Source organism: Bombus flavifrons, chromosome 8 (assembly GCF_040668555.2).
Source record: "Bombus flavifrons isolate JBK064 chromosome 8, iyBomFlav1_principal, whole genome shotgun sequence".
Taxonomy (NCBI): domain Eukaryota; kingdom Metazoa; phylum Arthropoda; class Insecta; order Hymenoptera; family Apidae; genus Bombus; species Bombus flavifrons.
Window position 1 is genome coordinate 16,341,087 of NC_138449.1, and position 13,580 is coordinate 16,354,666.

Genomic DNA, 13,580 nt, shown 5'->3' on the forward strand with positions numbered 1-13,580 from the left:
TATAGCGGCAACACGCCACGCGCATGCTGTCCATTGCTATTTTCCCTATCGGTTCGAGTCGAACACCGTTCCCACACTTTTCCTAGATCGTTGCTTCCTCGGGAACATCTATAGAATCCGACGCTGTCGGAGCAAATTCCTGCCAAACGAATAACTCTTTGTAAAAATGTTAAAATAGTAGGTAGAAAGTAGTAGTTGGAACTTTGACGCTCGTTTACAACCATTCGAAAGCACGAATAACAATAGCCGTAGGTACTGTCGCATTTACGAACTTTGCCCCGTCTTCTAAGACGAAATTCGAAGCTTCAAACGCTTTTAGTTTTCGCTCCTTTTTTAAACTCGCTCGCTAGATACGGCAAAAACAGGCGATAACCTTTTTTTCTTGCCGTTATAAAAAAATTGCAATTTTATTCGTTAACCGATTGATAATTTTATTCGTCTTATCTATCCTTTCGTTAAACGCAAAATAACAACGCTGCCACATCAGCGTTATATCTCCACTGGTTGAAGCAAACGCCACCGACACCTACTCGGAGTAGCATCGTGCGATCAGAAAGTTCCTGACAAACCGGTAATCCGATCGTCGCGAAACTCGAAGGTTGCCACGATCGCGTTCGACGGTTAACACCGAAGCGGTTTCGCGAGCCTAGGAAGAATCGCGAGTTCGTTGGTCGAAAATATACCGCAACGAAAATCCGATGAAACGTCGTCGAGCTGCTGAAAAGTGTATTATAGCGTCACGTGGACCCTTCTCCTCCGTTACTGCGACATCTTGGTCCACGCTCAACTTTGCGTCACCTTCCTGCGTAGCTGCGATACCACGCGAATATACAGGGTGACCAGCAACGGATTTAAATAATTTAATCGAGCAACGGAATCGTTTGTTAAAGTTTCTCTACGATTCGAGGTATTTCGGACTTTTCGGAGACTACGATTCTCCACTAGGTCGTGGATAGGTCGCGGATAGGTTTATACGTATAACTTTGTCGCGTAAATCGACATATAGAAAACACGATTCGATTAAACCGAAATTTGCAAGATTTTAAAAAGTAGCTTTTGCCGTGACTCGCGAAATTACGACGACTTGGTAATCGTCGATATGATGCCTGGCAATTATTATTTCATCTCTTTCGCAGATCACCCTGTATACGTGTAACGCAACCGTACGCGCAACCAACCGAACCGACTCGTGCGTAATTGCCGCAACTGTATCGGCTTCGTAACGACTTTTAACTAACGTGCACATGTACGGAAAACAGTCAACCTCTTTCATATCGATCACGATGGAAAAAAAAAAAAGAAAAAAAAAGGAAAGAATCGGTCGAAGAATCGATCGAGTATTTGGTACTACGTATTACGTATCGGATCGAAAGTACGCGCTACTTAAAATTGTCTTGTCTTTCACCAGTTATACGGATATCAGAGAACGTAATATTTATCCTCTTAAATGGAACACAAGCGGCGAGTCGAGCGGTCGATCAAATTGGAAATATTTCGGATACAACGATTCGTTCGTCTATCGGGAAAAATTACGATCGAAACGAAGAATCGAAAGAAATCGACATCGCGTAAAAATCGAACAAAGTTATCGTATCGCTCGCATGAAAAATATATTACCGTTATATTTGGATGAAATTTACGACGATAATAAATTTAGTATTATTTAGTTTTTAATTCCATATTTTGAATTTCGGTTTGATTTCGTAACTCGGTTTCCTCGTCTTAACGATATTCGATTTTAATTATCGCCGGATCTTTTAAAAAATTCTTGAAAGCTACGTACCGTTACTTCCTATTTTTCCGCTCGTCTTTTCATTCTACGGTTATTTCGTCGATCGTAAATCGACCAAGCTTGGAATAAATTGGAAATACGACTGGAATATGCAACATTTTTCGGCACACGATTTAACTTACGACGAAGTAATTTGGTTTCCGTGTAGCTCGTGTAGTGATCCAGTCGGAGATGTTCTTGACGATACTTCGATGGGAATCGAATTGTTTCGAATTAAAATTAATTTCAAACGATTCGAATTATTCGTAGTCGTAGTTGGTAGAGCGCCGTTGTATATTCCTTTTATCGACCAAGTTGAGAATTTCGATCAAGACACGGTTTTCGATTTAATCGAGGTTGCAATTTCTTCTCTAAAAATAGATAGGAAGAAAATTGGCGATATAACAAGAGGATGCTTTTACCGGAGACAGTAGGAGAGAGGCTCGCAAGATTAAACTCAACGATCGGAAGTTATCGCGCGTGATTCGATCGAACTAAAGTGGAATAAAGTGGAAAAAAAAGAAAAAAAATAGAACGAAATAGAGTAAAACAGCGTAAAATAGAACGAAACGGAATTTAGATGGAAGAATTTTCAAAACGTCGGAATTTCGGTTTTAAGGAACGAAATTTTTAACGTCACTCGCAAAATATCGACTATACGAAAATACCATTGGTTCGCTGTTAATTATCGAAAACGTGATTACAAACCATAGCACCGATATCAAAATATTTTCGACTAATTTTCAAGTTATCTTCGTTGCAACTTGACTACGGCGAACGTTTATCTAATTTGCTCCGATCGTAATTCCCGAAAACGTGACTGTAAAGCGCATGGAAGCGAACGGTTCGTCACGTTCGTGTTTCTCTGGTAATGTTCGCACGCATCGCGGAAGCGAAGTGCTGCAATCGTTTCTTCGGTAGCGTCGTATCGTACGCTCATTCATTCCCGTTGGCGAACTCTGGCTGGTCTGGCCGGTTCTACCTGGCCGAACGAAGGCCAGAAAGAGAGAGAAACCGAGGATTGGTAAATCGTGCGTCATTGATGACGTTCGATCCTCCGATCGTCCTCGACTATAAACTATCTCGTGCACGGTACCGTGCAAAAGTCGTTCTACACCAATTTAAGGATATCATCCAGGTATTGTCTTAGTTCCGTCGTTATCTTCTAAAAATGATCGAATCGACGACTCGCAATTGGCTAACGTACTGGGACACATAGTCGATTCGTTCAATTTTTAACAGTATTATCGTGATATTTAATATCGGCGATAAACGAAAAACAAGAAACACTTTAATTATTACCAAAAGTATCTCTTTACGATGTATCGATATATTTTGTATCGATATATTTTTCGATATCGGCGATACGGCAGTTTCGAGAGGTAACCGCGTCGTATTTTCCACCAACTTACCGAGCGCATGATCTAGAACCTTGCGCGAAAATTCTATTTCGAGATCGAATTCCAAAACGAGTGGGACTTCTTTGCTTTATTTATTAACGATTTTCCGTTCGTCGTTTTTGTTCAAACAAAGCGTCGTCGTTAAAAGAGGGGACGCGTTAGCGACGCGCAATGGACTTTTGGTATCGATCCCTGAACCACGTTTACCTTGAATGTCATTAATTTCGCGAGACGAAAAAATATTGGCCGTGTTCATTGAGAAACGGGGGACGAAATGGAACGAAAGGAGACGAGGCGAGGCGAGTTTCGCACGAACTCGCTCTGTTGCAACACGCTGATGCAACCGGACGAGTAGAACAAAAATATGAATAATTGCTATCATATTATATGTATATCTCATTGACTATTGTGAAACAGCGCTGCGTGGGTTTTACGCTAGCGTGCATTCCGCTCGCCAGAATTCGTATTATTCAACGTAATCTCGATGCTCGGTTCGATTTTATCGTAGAATAAATAATAATTAATTCATTCGCGTAACTAACGGTTTCTCGTCCGTTTTAAAATTTGTTGGAAATTTGGAAGAAGACGTAAAAGTAGATCGTTAGATGGCAACGAGATTGCATTTTCGAACAACAGCGGCAGAGAGAAGGCGAAGAATTTGCGGCAAAGGCGAGAGAGACGATGGATTTTATGGATCTCGTTATCACGGTGGTTTCTCAATCGGTCGCCTCGCGCCGTGGCACGTGAACAAATCGAGCCAATCCCCGGCCCGTAGTTCACGAAGCGGCTTGTTCTTTCGTAACCGCAGAGAACTAAGGATCGGCACACCATTCCGCGCGATAAAAGCATCATCCAACCTTTTTTCCACGGCACAGACCTTCGCTCGACGGTCCCCAGACACGTCGGATTCGATCGGTCAGGACCGCGCAACCGCGCACTTTGCGATATCGTCGATCTCGAGGTCGGCCCGATCCTACGTTTCTAATGTAAGCTAACGAATCGTTGCTTCATCGTTCGGAGCCACCAAGCTAGCGATCGTTGCTGCAGTCGTACGAAGCGAAATCTCTCCAGCAAACGTGTCTACGTATCGTGCGTTTTGCGATTTTTTCGCCGCTTCTGGCCCAAGAACCAAACGTTCGTACGTCCTTCCATGTACGTCGCTTCTTTCTTCGATCATTGTTACAGTCTCGAAGAGGAAAATGCGGCGAGAGGTTTTTCTCTTCTTAAGAAGGACGTTCTTCCGAAATCTCAAGTCGTTCGGTCCGATTTTAAAAACGTTATTTCCCTTGAAACGGTGCGCTTCTCTCTCTCTCTCACTGTTGGCATATCGTCCGTAATGTATCCTGTCATTGCGAAATCGCCAACGTATCTATCTCGAACGACTGTTAATTGTCATTTCTCTCGTCGGGATAAGCAGGTGCGCTCGATCGTAATTTATTTTTCACGAGCAAACGAAAACGTATCGTAAGGCGATAAATTCTTGAAACGGTCGAGCAGTACTAGGTAAGTAACCCTTTCGCTGCGACGGAATCGCCCGCCACTCTAGTCTCTACACCACGGTCAGATCGTATACAGGACTATAACGAAATGCGAGTTATACAAAATAGCCGTACAAAAAAGTATCCATATTCAATCGGTAATTTTCCATTTACCAGTAATTTTTCTCAACATTTTTCAAGTGCGTGTCCTAACCGGATCTATATTTGTCGTATATCATACACTGATTTAACGTGCTAAATGTATTTTATATAAATTCGCTGATGTAATTAAACGGTATGAAAATAATGGTATTGACGACATAACTAATTACGGTTGATGAATAAATTTATTTTATGATAATTGCTGGGTGGCCATTTCGTCGTTATTTATTCAACGTTATTTATTTATGTCTCGTAAATCCTACGTTTATATCGTATTTACGAGTGTCTCGCAATCATAAAATTGTTACAATCAACCACGTAAGCCTGTAATATCGTATTAAGTAGCAAAAAAAAAAAAAAAAAAAGAAGAAAAAAGAAAAAAACTTGTAAAATGCTAGTAATATGCAAAAGAATAGAATAATTAGTATTTTATATTCTGCTTATCTTTTAAATTAAAATAAACAGACTGCCATTTTCATCTTCCATCTCGCAGTGAACCCTTCAAATTTATTTTTTACGATATAAAAATTGTTGCCTTAAGTTCTTGATATTTTTAATATCTGCGTTTCACAGACGTTTCGCTTAACGAACGTATTGTTGCAAACAAAAGCGTACGAAAGAAATAAAATTTGAGGACAAACGGATGCAGGGTAAAGATGTAATTAATACAGGGAATGGGTAAATTGGATCGGTAAGAGATGAAATCTGCAAGGGCACGGAATTCGAAAGAATCGATAGTCGAACTTGACATCGAACGAGGTTTCCCTCGCGGCTCGGAGCACTCGATAAATCGCATTCACGACGTATCCTTGCTGGGATGACCCAGTTACACGCTCGAACCCCTTGAAATCGTAATCGTACGAGAATTTATCGATCGTGTTCGAAGGCCGGCGAGAGAATCTTTTCCGCCGATCCAACAGATACTAGTCCGTGTATCTCTGTTCGATAGAATCGAACCGAGCGGGTAATTTGTCGAGATCGCGACGTTTCTGTCGTTACCTCTTCGTTCGAAAAACGTTCGAGAAACCCGATTACGATTACGAGCAGGTTTCTTTCTTAGAGAATTTCGAATCGCAGCCGCGTGTTTATCTCGAGCACCTTATTCCAAATTTCCTCGTATCGCGAAAATTTCGATCGATTCGCGCGTGTACGTTCAAAGTTCGAAATTATCACGAGTCTGGAAAAATCTTAGAGGTTTTAAACTTTCGAAAACTTGGCGGACTTGATCACGGAGGTTACTCGATATTCTCTGTATTCGGTATCTGCGTACTATTCGCCAGACTTTCCACGCTTTTATACCAAATCGAAATTTTGAAGAAACGAGTTTATCTCGCGGAAAGCTTCGTAATTTTCAACTTTTGCTTCAACGTACGCCGCGTATGTCGCCGTTCGTTGGTACTGGCAAGTATTGGGAACGTTTAATAAAAATCGAATACCTTTCGCTCGTCTTATTTATTATCCAACTACTTTGTTACAAATTTACTATCGCCTTCGTATCCTGTCAACTTTCCGATATACCGTTTGAAATATTTTTGAAATTTTTCACAAACGTAACGGCTAGGCGTCCTAATATTTGTACGAACTTTTGCATCAGCGTCGACTTTTAGTACCTCTTCTTCCCAGCAACTATAAGTATTCTTTCCCCTGGTGAAGAACTTGACGTGTTTTCATCCGTGATCCAGTTTTACTCGTTCTTCCTGTGGACCGTGGGATTTTTAACGACGAATTAAAGACAAACCGGATGCAACGTACGTTTCACCAACCCGCCGACATCTACGGAAATTGCAATTGTGTGGTTTCAGACGTTGCACCGTGACTTTCTAAGTTGCCCGTTTTTTACGTCTCTTTCGTCTATTATATCCACTTTACGTGCAAAGACCTAACGAATCGTTTTTTATTCGGAAAAACGCTTTCTTCCGTTTCATCTAACGGAAATCGAAGTCAACGGTCTGACGCGATATCGTTCAGGACAATTATCATATATGTAGCAATAGACCGATCTTACGTGATATCTAGTAGCTTCGTAAAAAATGAGTTAAGTTCGACAACGAGACACAACGCGTTTTTAAATTTATCGACCACATCGAAGGGATAATATACGCGGCTAAAGGGATCGAAATTACGCATAGAACGTTTACGATGACAAATTGATAAAAAAATAGTCGAACGCTCGATAGCTGCGTGTTCCTAGAAGATTCGTAAAATACGCGTATACTTTTTTCTATATCAACGATATGAAACAAGATGGAATATAGTTTTAATTGTAACGCGGCGATTTCTCAATTCGCTACGAGTTAAACGAGGCGTTTCTAAAGAAAAGCGTCTCCTCGGAATATCAACCATTGAAATCGGAAAAATAGAAATAGCGGTTCTTTTCTCATCGTTTTGTCATCGAGTATCGCGCGTTATGTAATTCGCATGAACGTAAACGATAAAATAACAGTTTCAAGAATGTCGGACGCATCGACTCATTCCGCTACAAAAAAAGTTGGGAATCCTATAACGAATTTACGATCGATCATCGAACGTACGTACGAAGGAAGAAGACGAATATACGTGTAGTTATGTTTGCCGTTATGTTCACCCGTTAAAACTATGCATTTTTCATTACGCAAATAGTCGCGTTTCTCTTTTGCGCTCAACGCTTAATATTATATGTTAATTACGTGTTTAATTGATACGTTTCTACGTCATAGAATCGTTTCTCTCTCTTTCTTTCTTCGAACGATAAATAAACATTTCCAGTCAATTTCAACAAACGCGAACTTCGACAAATTCGGAAAATGATATCGCATTAAAATCTATTCAAATTCTTTGGCGAATAAACGTACGATTTTCATGCAAAGATCCAAGTTCTATCGTTGATGCTACTAAGATAAATTAACGAGTTGCGCTTCGCTATAGCGAGAGTATACGTAGAACACGCATGTAAGCGATGTCACAGATGTTATCGAGAAGCAGACGTTACCGTAGCATTTTTCCTTTTCACGGAATACGACGATCGTGAAAACAGAGAGTGCAATGGTCTTACGTATCTGTAGCGGCGTCTCGATGACTGCAACTATGTTTCTTAAACGAGAAACGCTCTCCCAAGTTCTATTAAAATCGCTGACGCGGAAACGGAAATGTTCTAGAAACCGGGGCACTAGAGTGCATCCTCGTTACCGCAATTCGTATCGCGTATACAAAACGAGCGATAAGCGTTTCGTTACAACCACGTGTGTCTATGACATGAAAAGCTTTGACAGTTGCGCGAAACGGTATCAAAATCCAGCCGAATCGAATCGTTTGTCTTTCGCCTGATTCAAACGCGAATGAAAACTATTGGTTTTCTCAAACGATATCCTTCGCGATACGCACAGAGCCTCGAGAGCATTCGCCAAATTCTTCGTTCCTACGTTTACAAGATTTATTAGACGCGTCCTACGTTTCGACAGGATTGCTTTTTCGTCAGCCAGTCGTTTCTCACTGACGCTACGTATCGATGGCATCGACCGTAACATCGAGCACGATGAAAATGACACCGACGGATGCCATCCATGCTTTTCCAGCTATTTCGACGGTCGAACGTCGGCTACGATTTTCACGCGAAGCTACATCCGGCCATTATCGTTTGTATCTCGATTTTGAGTCGCGCGTGATCCAACATAGATCGATCTCGTCTTCGATCTTCGCGCTTTCGATCTTCAAATTATATTGCGTCAGATACTTCGAAGATACAATTCCGTTATACGTATCTGTACTATGTGTATCGTATCGTAACGCGTTAAAAACTCGAGAAGTTCAAGATTCCATATTTACGAACGGATTTACCACAAGTGCGTAATCGAAGCGACTCGAGGTACGCTTTAGAGGCATATCGCGATCCTCGACGTTGATAGGTAGCGCGTCGCGCACCACGAGTTAACCGGAGTACAGGCAGGCGAGATACCAATCCTGTACGAGAAAATTTACTTTAGTTCTTAAGAACGTTTTAACGAATGTCGCGCTTACGTGTCTCTGGGTAACTGGCCGTTCGCCGAGTTCGATAATCTCCAGCGATGTACCGATCTACGTATATCTGTGCGAACAGGTAGATTATCCGGTACCTTCGACGATATATTTTCCATACGTGTCCATTCGATAACGAACGTCGAAGGACCACCGCGAGCTAATAAAAGTAAAACGAGATTATCACTCACCGGTATCTTCTCTTCGTTTCATCGAGTACAGCAACGATACTGAGTACCGCTTCCTTATTCGAAATTCACCGTCGCAAACTACATACTATATATACGCAAACGTATAACGTAGTTTCTCGATCTTTTCGATACGGCGCTTGGCACATACCGTCATACGTATGCGACGGTTGGACGTAGCGCCAGACACACATGTACCTACTTTCGTGCAACACACGCCTCTTAACGAAGTACCGTTCGTCTCTGGTAACGAACTGACGATCGCACGACCACAATCGTCAGACTAGACGCGATAATAATCCATAAAGATACGCCAGCAACTATAACGGTACGCAATAACATTTGAAATTGGAAAAAAGATTTCAGCGTCTCGATACGTTCCCTAATTTCGACGAAGTCGCAAGAAGAAACGATCGAAGATCATTCTGCTTATCGATGGAAGAAGAACCCTACGTTGTTTCGATCGAAATAACGCTAGTAGGTGTAGTAAAATTCGGCTGATCTCGATCCTTGTGCTATGTCCGCGCGTATACTTCGATCGCGTGCTAACGAACAATAAATCGGGAAACGTCGGTGTTATCGATTTCGCGACAAATTGCGTCAGATTACGACGACGCACCTCGTGTCACCAGGAAACGATAAGCGACCTAATTACGCGACGATATTCTCGCGTTTTCGACGACCGTGCCTATTTTACCATGCTAAGAGGCATGCATCTACATATACGTGTATGCACGTCGAGTTATAAATAGTACGGTAAGTACAACGTGCGGGCGTTCCGCCATATACAGACTACATGGGTTATAATAGTTCAGGTGTATACCTTTTATAGGTATATCGGCCTCCTTGTACGTACCTGCTAGCAGATACGTAAGAACCACGTTTTCGAAGTAACATGGAAAACTGTATTTCTACGTAACGCGTTACGTTAGAATGGTTGGTCGCGTTCTATGGATAGGTAGCGTCGCGATTTTTTCGTCGCGTCCTACCGATCCGCATTACGGAGGAATCCACGTTACATCCGGATTCACCGTACAATAGCCGATAACGAGCGTAAGGATGGTAGGAGCGGCTGAACAAACAGATTTCAATCGTATCCAGCTCGGTCGAATTAGAATTCCTCAGCTCTTATTCCGGATATGACAGTGTCGCTTATAAGACGAGCTTCCGCCGTAATCCTACGATATATCGTATTACCCCAGCCAACAACGCTTACTCTCTTAACGATCTTACGTTCGAACGTTTGGAGAAGCGCGTCCCGTGCAGTAATTTTCGATGCAAACGTATTCTTACGTCGTCAACGTTTATTCGATATCGAGACATTCGCGAGAAAAAGAGTCGAGTTAAAAAGTTTCGTTAAACAGGTACGTCTTTTCGCCGAGGAAACCGCGTACAACTGTAAAAAATAGTGGTTGGACGCTGAATGTTCGATACTTTGATTTGAATATGTTAAGTATATGCGTATCGTCGAACGTGCAACAGGATGTTCCGCTTAAATCCAACGTCTAAATCGTTTCTGCCGCTGCGCAAGATAAGAAAAGAAAAAATAAATAAATAAATAATTGTAAGAGGAATTTAAACGGTTTCAACGCGTATATTTAATGGTGATAGAAAACGACCTTGCCAAGGTTATCTTAAGATTATTCCAAGGTCATCGACATTTCCTTTTTTTTTTCTCTTTCGCGTACTGACATGTTTTCTACGATGCAACGATGTTGTAGTCCTCGTCAAACAAAATTCGGCGATCTACGATATCCTGACCTTGAAGCGATCTCGAAGAAAAAAATAAGTTTAAATCGGATAACGTCATAATAAGTAATAAATCAACTAATTCTATCAGCTTATTTATTACGTTCGGAATTTTCGTTATCCGTATCAACGTACTTTTGCACAAAAGTATATAACTCTGCGGTAAATCAAGGAAAAATTTATTTTCTCTTCTTCGTTGTCGCGATACGCTGTGTCATTCGACGGTAAACTTTCGAGCGATCTTCGATGAAACGTGAATCGTGTGGTTACACCGTTCCGAACGAATTGTACCGATCTGGAAACATCGTGATTCGACAGGATTCGATAAACAAGGTATTTTTCTACATGAACTTTTTGACAGCTAGCTAGCTAGCAGATATCGGGATCCCATTATCGTCCTAGCGCAATGTGCTCGTTCGATCTAATAAATTAAACTGATTTATTATATCTACATTATCGCGAATCAAGCTCGCTGCTTCTCTTCTTCGAGGTCGCTTCAAGGTTTCGACGTCTCGGGTCGTTAAACCTGTCTCAGCGTCGATCGATACGTACGAAAAACGGACGTCGATGCGCAAAGCATGGAAGCGATCGAGGAACGATCTTTGAGACGCGATCAAAGCAATTTTTTTATTTTTGATTATCGGATCGCAGCACCTTATCTTCAAGTGCTGTAATAATTTAGATGTTCGACTCGAGTGAAACACCTTAGATCAAGTATATCGTAGTGGATCGAACGTCACAAAAATATCGAGTAAATCGTGTTTCAAGACGACGCGACGCGATAGAGATACTAACCCTATTTTAGGGTTATTTAGGTTAGATCTTGCGGGTGATCAACCACGTTTCAACCTATGTAATACTGTAAACAAACGAGATATTTCGAAATAGAAAAGAAATTGGTTCTAGTTAATCGAACGTACGGTAATTAAATATGCGGTCAAAGAGTTACGTTTTTTAAATTATTCCTGTCGTATCGCTAATAAAGGGATAGTCTGACGTAATAGCGTCCTTGATAAAAGTTTCTCGCGCAACTAAGAGGAGATTCGTTAATTTCGTTTCCTTTGATTAAATGGAAAAAGAAAAAAGAAACGGCCAAAACGCGACTGGAAAATCTAAGGAATCGCACTCGAGCCTTACAACTTTTTTTTTTTTTTTAATAAGATCCGTAAAACGTTAAGTTTACGAGTAAATACAACGAAAATCTCTATTCCGCTGAAACTTCCGTTTTACGGTTTTACGAGTACCGAGAAAGGACATCCGCTTTAACAGACCTATACTTGTAGAGGATTAACGATCAGGCCCGACCCTCCCGTTTGCGACAAACGCAGCACGGTAAACTGCCGAGGGAAGAAGACGGTAGTAAAAGCGGTACAACTCGAACACGAACGAAGTCATGTTTGCGGAGAATCCCTGGGAAATGGGTTGGAACACGTGCTTTCCGTATACGAGACGTTCGATACCGATTTTCTCCTCCATTCAAGGTGACAAACACGGTGCACGCATCCCCAGCCCTTTTCTCTCGCTTCGATCTCCAGCGGCTTAAAAACGCCGCTCCTTTTGTCGTCTTTAGAGATCGCTGGCTCGTTCTGTCCGATAGGAAAATCCGGGAAAAGCGGATTTCCTCGGCATAGAAAACGCTGGCGTTCGATTCGCCGGATGCGAGAGGATCGCTTTACGCCCAACTTCCGGCAACGTTTCACCGTACCTGGTTCGAAAGCCGACGGGCTTTCTTCGGATATTTCGGGCCAAGCGACGAAAAGCGACGAAAAGCGATCAAACGAGAGATCACCGGCGTCAGCTGTCCCTCTCGCGAACCATTCTTCGTCATCCCCAGCCCATCCCATCCCATTACAGAAATACGTATCTATTCTTTTGCCGCACGGTCATTATGTTTCTCTATCTTTTGACCAAAATAACTAGTTAACGATTTATCGATCTATACGAATGCCCCTATATACATATATATATATATATATATATATATATATATATATATATATATATCGAGTCATATATATAACATATATATATAACATCGATATATATATATAACAGTCAAACGAACTGGAACAGTAGTGTCACTACACAATGGCGTTGATAGCGATTTTATCGCTATTTCCAAACGTTCTCTACTATCAATGTGATTCTCGAATACGATGCTAGGATAAATCAAAAGTAACGAATGCTGTTTTTTTTTTTAAATAAACATAGTAAAAGTTACGGTCGAATCGTACGAAAAGGAAATAATCATATACGGAAGTAGAAAAGTTTATTACCAAGATACAATTTCACGTTCGATACAACGCGCACATAAAAATACTTGGCGATTTAGAACGTGTTATTTTCGTTATTAGCTTTTACTTACAAATTTCTCGTCTCTTTCCGCAGTCCAATCTTTTCTACCAATTTCAATCATTTTTCAAAAATATGTTGGGAATTTTTAATTTCAAATTTCCTACAACCAACTCGCGCTACGCTTCGACGTAATTACACGCAAATTATCTCGTTAAGTTTGCCGGCGAGTTCCAATTATACGCACTAACGTATCTGTTTACGTTACTTCTGTCATTGAGTACAATGACGCGCTGTACAAGGAGCACAAGCCAAAGAATGTCGCAACGTGTTAGAACGTCTCGAGGTGTTCCTCGCTTCGGTATCAAAGATGACGGTAACGAACGATGACTAACAGCATCGACCGTGCATCGTCCGATAGAACCGACGAGTTCGTACGAGTTCGTTCGGTTCGTTGTCCTTCGTAGCTGAAAACTAGCCTGTTTATTCACATTTCGGGAGTTGCGCGTCTCGAAAGCACGACAGTTTGAAATTTTACGAATCCCTGCTG

General features: G+C 41.5%; 2 protein-coding genes across 4 annotated transcripts in view; both read left to right on the plus strand.

Moving 5' to 3' along the window:
• Positions 1 to 13,580, plus strand: part of LOC138182702 (probable RNA methyltransferase CG11342) — a 44,953-nt gene that overhangs the window by 25,200 nt on the left and 6,173 nt on the right. Inside the window, exon 1 of one of the 3 annotated variants that reach the window (XM_069118785.1) lies at positions 10,491 to 11,071. The exons of the other annotated variants lie outside the window; for them this stretch is intronic. The gene's annotated coding sequence lies outside the window, so the exon portion shown is untranslated. Of the gene's footprint in view, positions 1 to 10,490; positions 11,072 to 13,580 lie in introns of those variants that run through there. 3 annotated transcript variants of the gene reach the window in all.
• The window catches only part of LOC138182703 (chromatin complexes subunit BAP18), a 45,961-nt gene that overhangs the window by 23,999 nt on the left and 8,382 nt on the right, over positions 1 to 13,580 (plus strand). The gene's annotated exons all lie outside the window — the stretch shown is intronic.